At 44.0% G+C, this 12,029-nt stretch overlaps 1 protein-coding gene across 2 annotated transcripts in view; it reads right to left on the reverse strand.

Moving 5' to 3' along the window:
- Nucleotides 1-4,244, reverse strand: part of TULP4 (TUB like protein 4) — a 225,203-nt gene extending 220,959 nt beyond the window's left edge. Inside the window, exon 1 of one of the 2 annotated variants that reach the window (XM_004278894.3) lies at nt 4,099-4,244. The gene's annotated coding sequence lies outside the window, so the exon portion shown is untranslated. The remainder of the gene's footprint in view (nt 1-4,098) is intronic. The other variant, XM_049695450.1, reaches the window with a different exon arrangement.
- Nucleotides 4,245-12,029: the final 7,785 nt, after the last annotated feature.

Below are 12,029 nucleotides of genomic sequence, written 5' to 3' on the forward strand. Positions count from 1 at the left end.
TCTGCATCAGCTGCAAATTTCAGAAAGATGTACCATATGTCACTATCCACGTGGAAGGGAAATTAAAGGACCCAGAAAGGATATAACATACATATTAGTTTCATCCCCCATGGTTCCCATATTTTTAAAAGGTACTGTGCATTCTGTTGGTGGGAATGTAAATTGATACAGCCACTATGGAGAACAGTATGGAGGTTCCTTAAAAAACTAAAAATAGAATTACCATATGACCCAGCAATCCCACTACTGGGCATATACCCAGAGAAAACCTTAATTCAGAAAGACACATGCACCCCAATATTCATTGCAGCACTATTTACAATAGCCAGGACATGGAAGCAACCTAAGAGTCCATCAACAGACGAATGGATAAAGAAGATGTGGTACATATATACAATGGAATATTACTCAGCCATAAAAAGGAACGAAATTGGGTCATTTGTAGAGATGTGGATGGACCTAGAGACTGTCATACAGAGTGAAGTAAGTCAGAAAGAGAAAAACAAATATCGTATATTAAGACATACATGGGAAGCTAGAAAAATGGTACAGATGAACCAGTTTGCAAGGCAGAAATAGAGACAGAGATGTAGAGAACAAACGTATGGACACCAAGGGGGGAAAGTTGGGGCGGGTGGGGGCGGGGGATGAATTGGGAGACTGGGGTTGACATATATACACTGATATGTATAAAATAGATAACTAATAAGAACCTGCTGTATAAAAAATAAATAAAATTTTTAAAAAGGTACTGTGCATTAAAAAATAAAATTAAATAAAATTTTAAAACAGCTAATTTGATTTTCTGTTTTAATTAAACAAATCATAGTTAAATAATTTCCAGTGAGAGCTCTTGATCATCATGAGATTACCTCAGTTGCTAACACTTAGTATGTTAAAATTTAGAACCTTTATAAACAAAATGTAATGTATACATACAATGGAATATGATTCAGCCTTAAAAAGGAAGCAAATTCTGAAACATGCTACAAAATGGATGAACCTTGAAAACATGCAAAGTGAAATAAGCCAGTGACAAAAGGACAAATACTGTATGATCCCACTTATATGAGGGACCTAAAGTAGTCAAATTCATGGAGACAGAAAGTAGAAAGCAGAAAGGTGGTGGTTAGGAGTGTGGGGGGGGGAGGAGGACAGAATGGGAAGTTATTGTTTAATGGATACAAAGTTTCAGTTCAGGAACATGAAAAGGTTCTGGAGATGGATGGTGGTGACGGTTGCATAACAATGTGAATGCACTTAATGTCACTGAACTGTACACTTAAAAATGGTTAACATGGTAAATTTTACGTTATGTATATTTTATCATAAAAAACTTAGTATTTTAATATGTTAAAATTTAGTTGACTAAATTAACATTATCCTAACCAAACTAAAAGAAATTCGACATTTCAATTACATATTCCCTGCAGTCTCACTAAGGAGAGATGTACAATTTGGGAAAAGCTTTTGGTAATACTGAAAATACTTCACAGGGCAGGAACCAATAGAAACCAATGCAATAATTAAATCAAGACATTTCATAACAGAAGTTTTACTCAATTTTTTTTTTTTTTTTTTTTTTTTGCCATATGCAGGCCTCTCACTGTTGTGGCCTCTCCCGTTGCAGAGCACAGACTCCGGACACGCAGGCTCAGTGGCCATGGCTCATGGGCCCAGCCGCTCCACGGCATGTGGGATCTTCCCAGACCGGGGCACGAACCCGTGTCCCCTGCATCAACAGGCGGACTCTCAACCACTGCGCCACCAGAGAAGCCCTTACTCAATTTTTTAATGCATTTGATGAATCACATGCATAGTTGGGTCACTCAATCTATCTTCAATCTTTATCCATCCACAGAAGAGAACAGGAAAGAGATCATTGATACTGTAAATGCAGTGAAACAGATGAAGAACAATGTCCTAGCTTAGTCCTGCACATGGAAAGCACTGAAGGAAGGCTGCTGTCTCTTTATTGTTCTTTCATCACTGGGGATCTCAGCATCAATGTTGGATGGTTCAATATAAAACAGGTTTCATGAACCACATATCCTTTTATGCCTGAAAAAAGTTTTTTTCCATGCAGGGTTTTGGTGGGGAAAATGTAAATAATCAAACTACCACTCATATAGCTCCATATGAAAACTTGAAAGTTCAATATGATACACACATCTTTTCTAAATGAAAAGTTGGTTTTAAAATAAACAGTAGTAAATACATTACTATTTCTCGGGCACAGGAAGTTAACTTGGGCTTTCTATTCTTTGCCCATGTCATAAAGCTTCACTGTGTTAAAAAAATTTTCCCTATATGATCCCTCTAACTCAGTACTACATACTTCCAACTCTAGAGGTCAACAATACCTCCCCCATCACAGGAAAACACTGCTACTTTCACAGCCCTTACTAAAATAGAGCACTTAAAATTCTCCAAAGAAATTCACATCCTCTAGCAACTCTCTCACACAAATTAAGTCCTATGCTTAAACACTAGATTTAGCTATTCACAATTTATTCATATACTCATTTCCACAACAGTAAACTATCAAGAAATAGAAAGGGACGGCTGAGTTCCTCCCAATCTGAGCGTGGCTATCATTGTACAATGTTGAGATCAGCTTCCAAACTGCCCCACCGGATCACCAGGAGTCCAGGCAGTTGCCTCTGGTTTGCGGCGTGGCTATGTGCAAGGAGCCCTGTCACTTTCCATCCATCACAAACCCAAATCCCAGCAATCAGTGCTGCAGGGCCTGGGGATGAGCATCCTCCAGGACCATAGCACCATTCCCTGTGGCCTTGCCTGCAAGAACTAAACTCCAAGAAATGCAAACCTGAGACACAGACAGAGAGGCACAAAGAAAGGGACTCCCAAATGTTTTTTTACATTCTTCAAAACTTTAGAAATAAATTATTTTCCCTGTGCTTTTTTAAGAATCTGCCTACTGGGTATCCTTAAGGTGCTGCTAAACTACTGCAAAATACAAAGAGGAGGACAATCCCCAAATAGAGAAATCCAGGGCAGAGCTCCCTGTAAGGGGAGCTGACTGTCCACCAGGGGAGAAGTGTTAGAAGACTTTCTGATCACCATGGCAATTTAGCAGGTAAGTCACATCCATCCCCGACAGAACTGTGTCACCCTTATTTCCTTCCACAAAGCTAGATGAACCTCACCTTTCTAACCTTAAAGTGGTGTGACAAGAAAAAGTAGACACCTCTCCCTACTAATTGCCCGAGCCGGTCAAACTTCAGACGCAGCATCATGCACTTTGTTTTTAAGCAGAGAGAAAAGAGGAAGGGTTGGCATTCTGAGCGGAATCCCCGTGATTTGCCAGAGGAAACAGCACAGACCAAACAGCAGAAGCGCCAGCATTTCCATGCAGCTGCCACGACAGGTGACCGGGCCGCTTTGCAGACACCCCGCTCGGTCGGGGGTAACACGGAGGTGGGGCGGCAGGAAGGCCAAGCGGGAGGGGGACAGCCTGGAGGACGAGAAGGTGGGCAGAGGCCGGGAGGGAAATCCACTCCATCCAGACGCCGGGGAGGAAGAGGAGGAGCACAGTTTCCCCCGGGAAACCGTTTTTTCTGTCTCCACAATTAAGGTGGTTTTCTGTCTCCACAATTAAGGCGTTTTCTGTCTCCACAATTAAGGGAAAAAAATGGCTCCAAGCCAAACGCCTCCTGATTTACACACAGACACACATACACTCACGCGCGCGCGCGCACACCAAGCTCCTCTATCGCCCCATTTTCTTAGACACTGAAACAAAAGACTAAAACCGCTAAACGGCAGCGAGCGCCGCCCGGAGCCGGGTGTCGGCCACCGTCTCCCCACCGCGCCCTCGGGAAAGCCCACCCGAGGGGGCCGCCCGCCGCCCCCCGCCCAAGCCCCGGCCGGGGGCCGCCCGACGCACCCCCGCCCGTGCCCGGCAGAGGGGCCTGGCCGGGGCTGGGGGGCTCGAGCGCCCGCCCCGAGGGGACAGGCGCCCGGCCCGGCTCCGGAGGGCGCTCCGCCCGGCGGTCGGGCCCGCCACCTCCTCCACGGGAGGGCGGCAGCGCCCGGGCCGGGACGGCGGTGACAAGAGCCCAGCTCCCGCCTCACCTTCGGGCGCCGGTGGCGGCGGCCCCGCGCTCCTCCGCGCCTCTCTGCCTCCGCCTCCAGCAGCCCCACGCCGCCGCCGCCGCCGCCGCCGCCGCCGCCTCCCCCAGTGTCTCCGCGGAGTCTCCGCCTCCCTCAGCCGCCGCCGCCGCCGCTGGGCCCGGCTGTGCGCCACGTGATCGCACCACGTGACCCGGCGCGGCTGGCAGGCGCCTCCCCAGCCAGCCTCGCGCCCTCGCGCCCCCGGGGACCCGCGTCCCGTCCGTTGACGCCCGCTGGCTCCGTACTGGGGTCGCGGCCCCCGCCACCCTCGCCTCGCGCTCTGCCGCGGCCCGAGCTGCTGACGCGCTCGTCACCTGCTTGCTGCCACGCGCGAAACCGCCAACTAAACAGACCCTCCAGCCACTGCACACTCGCGAGCACTCCCTCAAAGCGCACACACAACCGCCGAACACCCACTCGCGCGCCCACCGGTTCTCACGCACGTGTCACACACGCGCACCCCGCAGTCTTCGTCCCTCGGGGCAACTACACAGCCTGGACAACAGTGAAAACAGTAACTAGTCCAGTCTGAACCCCACCCCCTTGAGGAATCCTTCCTACCCGGTAATGTAACGATTTGTGTGCGGTCCGAACATAATTTGAGCCGGAAGTGGATATCACACTCTTGAAGTTGAAAGTCTGTAGAAAGCGCACGTTGCTTGTAGTGTGAACCACCGTATGTCTGCATGAAGACAGTCACTGAAGTGTCTTTGATGGTGATGATCTGATCTCAGATATATCGTATCTTTTTCAGTTGATCTTATGGGGAAAGGACTGGATAGCGTCATTTTAACTCACACAGAGGAACAAGAATTCACAGCCTTTTTCCCCCCATTAAATTGATGTCCTTCTAGGAATGGAAACTTTATGCCTCCGTCCTTCATTTTCCATCACGTACACAGAAATGACACTGCTGATTGTGTGTCTGTTTATGTATGTGTATTTTTAAAAAAATAGACAAGAGCAGCATCCTTTCTTTCTTGATTTGAGGCATAACATGCCCTATATATTTAAGTATAGCAGCTAATCTTTGCAAGTGTTCCGCACTTTTTTCTGTTTTGCCTATTTGCCAAAATTTTCACATCAGCTTCGGCTTCAGAGTTAAGAATTCTGGCTTCCGTGAATTTCTGGTTGTCAGAAAGAAAATAAAAGAGTTGGACTAGAGTCTTTAAATCCTGAAATTACATACCTACAATTTCACAAATGTTGGCAAGTGCTGCCTAGATTGTTTTAATTTTTAAAAAGTTTTTAAACGATAATATTTGCCTCATTAACATATGCACATAAGTATAATGTGTTCAAGAGAAGTATTAATATGAGCATTATTAATCGCATTTTATAACATCTCTAAAATTAATTTTGACACCTTTCAGAAGTAAAACTACATTCAAGTCTTAGACTACCTTAACCATAAAAGATAATCCTCCCTCATTGCAATGTAATGAGTATTTTGCTTCAACTGCATTAACTGGGGTCAGCAATCAGGACCTGGAGCAAATTTTGAAAAATCTGACCCTGACTGTTAGACCTTAAATAGTTAGTAAACTGATGAAAGATGAAAATATGCAGTTGAAGAACTTTTCTTTTCTTTTTTTTTTTTTTTGCGGTACGCAGGCCTCTCACTGTTGTGGCCTCTCCCGTTGCGGAGCAACAGGCTCCGGACGCGCAGGCTCAGCGGCCATGGCTCACGGGCACAGCCGCTCCACGGCATGTGGGATCCTCCTGGACTGGGGCACGAACCCGTGTCCCCTGCATCGGCAGGCGGACTCTCAACCACTGTGCCACCAGGGAAGCCCTGAAGAACTTTTCTTGACCTAACAAATGCAATGGATATAACAGCCTAAAAATGATTTAACAAATACCATTAAGACTGAACAATGTGGGTGTTCTTTCTTCTGCAAAATGAAAAAAATATTAAATTTGAAACCACTCTTCTCCTAATACCATAATTTTCCTTATGGCTCACATGTGCAAACTCTCTTTTATTCAAGCACTGTTTGGCACAAATGCAGCCAACTCTCAGCAAAACTGCAAAGGCTCTCGGGTCTGTCTTCCACCTCTGCAGTTTCCCACAGCGTGAGCGGTGGTGTGAATGGTCTCCGAAGCAACTATCTTCATTGAAGTCCTGCTTCTACCACTTAGGAACAAGTGATAACAAGAACAACATACCTAACACCACTTCTTCTTTTTCTTTTTTGTCTTTTTTTTTTTTTTTTTTTGCGGTACGCGGGCCTCTCACTGTTGTGGCCTTTCCCGTTGCGGAGCACAGGCTCTGGACGCGCAGGCTCAGCGGCCATGGCTCACGGGCCCAGCCCTCTGCGGCATGTGGGATCTTCTCGGACCGGGGCACGAACCCGTGTCCCCTGCATCGGCAGGCGGACTCTCAACCACTGTGCCACCAGGGAAGCCCCTAACACCACTTCTTTAACAGTACATTCAAATAACAATATCTACCTCACAGGGCTGCTGAAAGAATTAAATAAAATAATTTATGTAAAGCACTGAGTATAGTGCCTGACACATAATAGGTACTCAACCAAAAATAAGAGCTCCAGTGTATTAAATGCTTGCCACGAGCCAAATGCTGTGCCTTGCTGGTTCTTATTTTTACTATTCTTTCTGTTCCCTGTTACTCAGGGTGGGTGCCCTTCATCCCCTGCCGTACCTCCACCAACCCCTTCCCTATTCCCTCTCTCTGCCTTTTCAGAAGGAAAATGGTTTCCTTAAGCCATTTTAACTTGAAGGCTCATTTACAGAAATCTATTGAATCAGTTGTGAATCAGCATTTTAAGCTTAAAAAAAACCCTTTCAAATTATGAAATAAAAATTGACTATAATTTAGAAATCTGAGGCAGCTGGGGGCCATTAAGAAGGAGATTTGGCAATGCGGACCCTACCACTGGCCTTTGAAACCCCCTGGTCCAACAATTCTAATTTTGTTGTGCTTAAAGTACATCGTTGTCTTGGGCAAACTTTTTTTTTTTTTCTAGTGAGGTCCTAAAACTGCCTCACTCTTGAAGGAGGAGGCGTGAGTGGAGAGCAGCGCCCCCCCACACACACAGCTTCTTCCAGGCTCAGTGTCAGGGCCATGACAGGCCAGCCACAGCCAGGAGGCCTCGGAGGTGAAGGTGCCAAGAGCGCAGAGAAGATGGAATCGTGGCCTCACCTGGGGCTGGCCAGGGGCAGCTGCACGCACAGCCGGGGCGGGGCTGGAACCAGCTTGGTCTCAAACCTCACAAGGTTGGCTGCCCTCCAGGAAGCTGCTGGGGATGACAGTCGTGGAGCTGAGAGCCGAGGGCTGTCGGTTGGGACTGAAGATGATCAGGGTGTAAGTCTGGTAGCCAAAACATAATACAGCAGAAACGACTTTACTCCAATATCAAATGCCTTAAACACTTGCGTCTCAGCTGTTACTCTGTTGTATATAACCTGTTTGTTATATCTTCTTTTTGTCTTTGCTTTAGCCACCACATGGAGGAACTAGTTGGAACTTGGGAAGAACAGACATCATCACAAGGCCCAGGGTTATCATCCGTACCATCACTTGGTGACTGGGTGAGCTTGGACACATACTCCGCCTCTCCGATCTTCACTGCTCAGCCTGTAAAAGGGGGAGGGGGTGTTGGTCCCTGATCCTTCCCCACTCTAAAACTCTATGACTCTTTCAATGAGATTTGTTAATAGAGAGAAATGCATAGGACCCTTTCCTAACCTGTGGCTTCTCTATAGTTTGGAATATTCATAACAACCCACTGTCAGGAATATTTCATTTAACTTGGCCGTGCTAAGTGAAGGACAGGATGAACTGCCAGGGGGTGGGGCTTGGCTGCACGCAATTGTAGACCTCAGTGGACTTGTTAAAGTATAAAGTGCCAAAATGAGTTTGCAAAGCGTAGACCTCCCCCCTAACATTTAGTTTCTCCATGTCAAATTCACCCAATTTACATTTCTTAAGCTAGGAAAGCTGTAGAAGAAGAAAGAAAGAGCATTTTAAAATCAAATTTCTGTCTCTACCCCATCCTCTCCTTTTCTGTCCCTCCTCCCTCACTCACCCTTTTCTTCCCTTGACCATGAATCCAAAATATACTTGGTCACCAGTATGAGGTCACGAACAGGACCAATGTTCAAGTATTTCTCCATTTTGCAGGCATCTACCATAAATTTTCTGAGGCTATAAGTACAGCAAACACGGTTGGACCAACCACCGTTCTCCCCTCTTGCTTGCTAACAAACCCCAGTGTGTTAAGCTGTCCACGTCCTCCACTGACCAGTGCTCCCGGAAGCCTGGCCACTGCCCACCCCCATCCGGGTCTCAGCCACCGGTTCTCACAGTGGATCCCAGGCCAGCCACAGCAGCACCTGGGAATTGTTAGAAACACACATTCTTAGCCTCCACCTCAAACTTTCTGATGGAAACCCTCATGTTGGGGGCTGAGCATCCTGTGTTTTAACACACTCCACAGGTGATTCTGACCCACACAGAAGAATCACTGGTATAAACCAATCTTGACAATTCTATTCTCTTTTCTTAGAAATAGGCAAGTGATCCTGTTCTGGCCAATTAAACCCGAGTGATAGTCTGCAAGGGAAGCCTTTTGAAAACAGCTTTTTAGCTCCTAAAAAAAATATGAGGACATTTTCCCAGGCAAGTTGTGGGTCTGATTTCTTAATAATACTAAGATGTCGTTTGCATTTTCACTCGCATTCCCTCATGAATATACATTGGTCTTATCCAGAGGTTACATGCTGTGCAATATCACAACAGATTGGGTGCAGAAGTAGATATGAGAACCCACTTGTTCTCTATTAAGAAAGACATTACAGGACTTCCCTGGTGGTGCAGTGGTTAAGAATCCGCCTGCCAGTGCAGGGGACATGGGTTCGATAAACTAATAAATATTTTTTAAAGTTTCTCAGTTTTAATTTATAAAATGGTAAACATCGATAGATATAACCCATATAATTATATTTTAAAAGCTCTTTGGGGCCCTTAATTCTTAAGAATGTAAAGGCTGAAGTCCTGAGAAAGTCCGAAGGCTGCTCCTTTGGGCGAGGATGCAGTGTCTGGGGCTGCTGCTGCCATCTTGTGACCACCAGAGGCGTCAGCTCACACAGCCAGGACAGCAGGGTAGCGAGAACTGGTCTATGAGGCCACTTTGACCCTCTGAAGACCCAACCCTGGTGTGTATTCTACAGTCTTTCACTATCTTAAACTTCCTGTTCTCTGAGATGATAAATCCCCTTCTTGCTTAAGCAGTTTTAGGTTGGGTTTCCTCTTGCTAGCTGAAAAATCTTCCCAACCATTGTAATTTACATTTAGCTCTGAGGACCTCAGTGACGTTTACATCCATTTTGCTTATGTTTCCATAAACAAATCAGTGGCATTACTTACAAAATGAAGACAGTGAAGCCCCGAGACAAAAATTGAATAGAGAATAAAATGTGATAAAGTTGTCATTCATGAAAGTTAACGGAAATTATCAGCACTCTATATAGCCAAATCAGTGAAAATATACTAGAACCCACACACATTTAGGAAAATAAATCTCTGATTAAGACCATGTATTAAACCATTACAGTCTCTGTGTTGTAAAATCGATAACTTCTATGTAAATGCTAGCCATTTTCAGTTTAGCTCCGTAAAAGCTTAGATTTTGTAACTGATAATTCTGAGAATCAGAGACTCTGATGAAAGTAATGTTTACCAATAAGACCAATGAATACAAATATGAAGTCATACCTATATAATTAAGCATTGCTCCAAAGAGAATCACTTATTAGATACTCAATAATTTTTGTTATATAAAAAAAATTAGAAGGAGAGAAGCTCTGAAAGATTTAAGTATTTATGTACTGTTTAAGTACCAGGCTACAAAAGAGATGCATCCCAGCAACATTACATTGAAATAGGCAAGTGATCCCCATTGCTCACAGTGAAGTAACCTTACTCACACCTGAAAAATAATGCAAGAGTTTGGGATAGTGTCGCAGAGGGGGCTAGTTGTCTACCCTAAGATAAGGCTGTAACTAGGAAGTCTCTGCCTGGCCAGGGACAACATTTCCCAGAACCCCTCTCTACCTAATTGGGGCCATATGACTGCTGCTTGCCAATGGAATGTGAGAAGAAGTAACATGTGTCACTTCTGGCCACAGCAGTTAAGAAATGGGTGTGCTTCTCCACCCTAACTCTTGCCCTGGCTGCCAGCTCAACACAAAGAACTTGAGGCCCCAGGAAACAAAGCCACCAGATGGAAAGGGCCTGGATTTCTGAATCACTCATGATGGAGAGCTGACTGCCAACAAGAAATACCTACGTGGGACTGCTAAAGGAGTACAAAATAAATTTCATTTTGTTAAGCTTCTGAAAACTGCAGCTAATGTTAACATAGATGCTCAGCTATCTTGAACTGTTGAAGCTCTAAGTAGACATCAGAAAATTTTTTTACTTTAGGAGGAAAAAGAGCAAGTCTCATGGTTTACTATTGTATCCCCATCTCCAGTGCCTAGAGTGGTAGCAGGTAGTGATTAAATATGTGATGATTAAATGAATGAATGAATGAACAAATTGATGGGTGGATGATGCATGAATAAATTGTGTTCATGTGAAAACTGTAATAGTTTGGAAAAAAATAACACTAAGTATTTGTGGGAAATGTTCACGTTAACTAGTATTTATTTCTGGATATTTTGAGTAAAGGAATAACTGGAGGTATTAAAGAATAAATAGACTGGGCAACCACTTGGCAGGGGTGTGAGATGTGATGGAGAAGGTTCAGCTTGGAAAGGTGATTGGACGATGAGTTTTATCTTGCTATTCTCTGATCTTTTAAATGAGTGATTAGATATATTAGTTAAAGATTCTGTATTTATCTGTTTTAATATGAGTACTATTTTAAGTCTTTTAATTATTATTTTAAGAAGTAAAAGTATACGAGATGAGAAATCATTATAAATTAAGTACATATAATTATAGGCAAGCTACCCTACAGGAAATCATCAGCTTCTGGAGTTCTGACCTTGCAATCCTAAACACATACAGTGACAATTATGAATATCAACTGGTATGATAGTAAGAAAAATGTTTGGTTTTGATATTAGTTTTAAGAAAAACTTTAACCTTTTTTTTTTTTTTTTTTTTTTGGCCGTGTTGCACGGCTTGCAGGATCTCAGTTCCCCGACCAGGGGTTGAACCCTGGCCATGGACAGTGAAAGCCCAGAATCCTAACCACTAGGTCACCAGGGGCCCCCCAAAAAACTTAAATCTTATATGAAAATTTTTAAAGGATGAGAGAAAAAAGATATACATTTTTAAAAAATATTTATTTAGGCTGCGAAGGGTCTTAGTTGCGGCACACTGGATCTTCATTGCAGCATGTGGGATCTTTAGTTGCGGCATGTGGGCTTCTTAGTTGCGGCATGTGGACTCTTAGTTGCAGCATGCATGCGGGATCTAGTTCCCCGACCAGGGATCGAACCCAGGCCCCCTGCATTGGGAGCGTGGAGGCTTACCCACTGGACCACCAGGGAAGTCCTGAGAAAATATGCATTGACATTCATTTCTCTAAAGAAGAATTCTAAATATTAATTTTATTTGTCTTAATAAGGTTGAAAGATGGAATAGGTAGTTGGCTTGGAGAAATAAGAGAACACAAAGTGCACAGATTGGATAGTTTTCCTAGAAATTATTCTATTAAAATATATATATTTGTGATATGTAAATATGATCAATATAATATATATTCAATATAATTATAATAATTTAATATTATATATAGACATGCACATATATACATATATATATTTGTCTTAAATGGTACATACTTTCTGCTAACCTTCCAGAATCTCCTGAACAAAAGAAGAGATGCTGTGGAGAAGTAGACTTGTTGCTTAGC

Source organism: Orcinus orca, chromosome 12, assembly GCF_937001465.1.
Source record: "Orcinus orca chromosome 12, mOrcOrc1.1, whole genome shotgun sequence".
Classification (NCBI taxonomy): Eukaryota; Metazoa; Chordata; class Mammalia; order Artiodactyla; family Delphinidae; genus Orcinus; species Orcinus orca.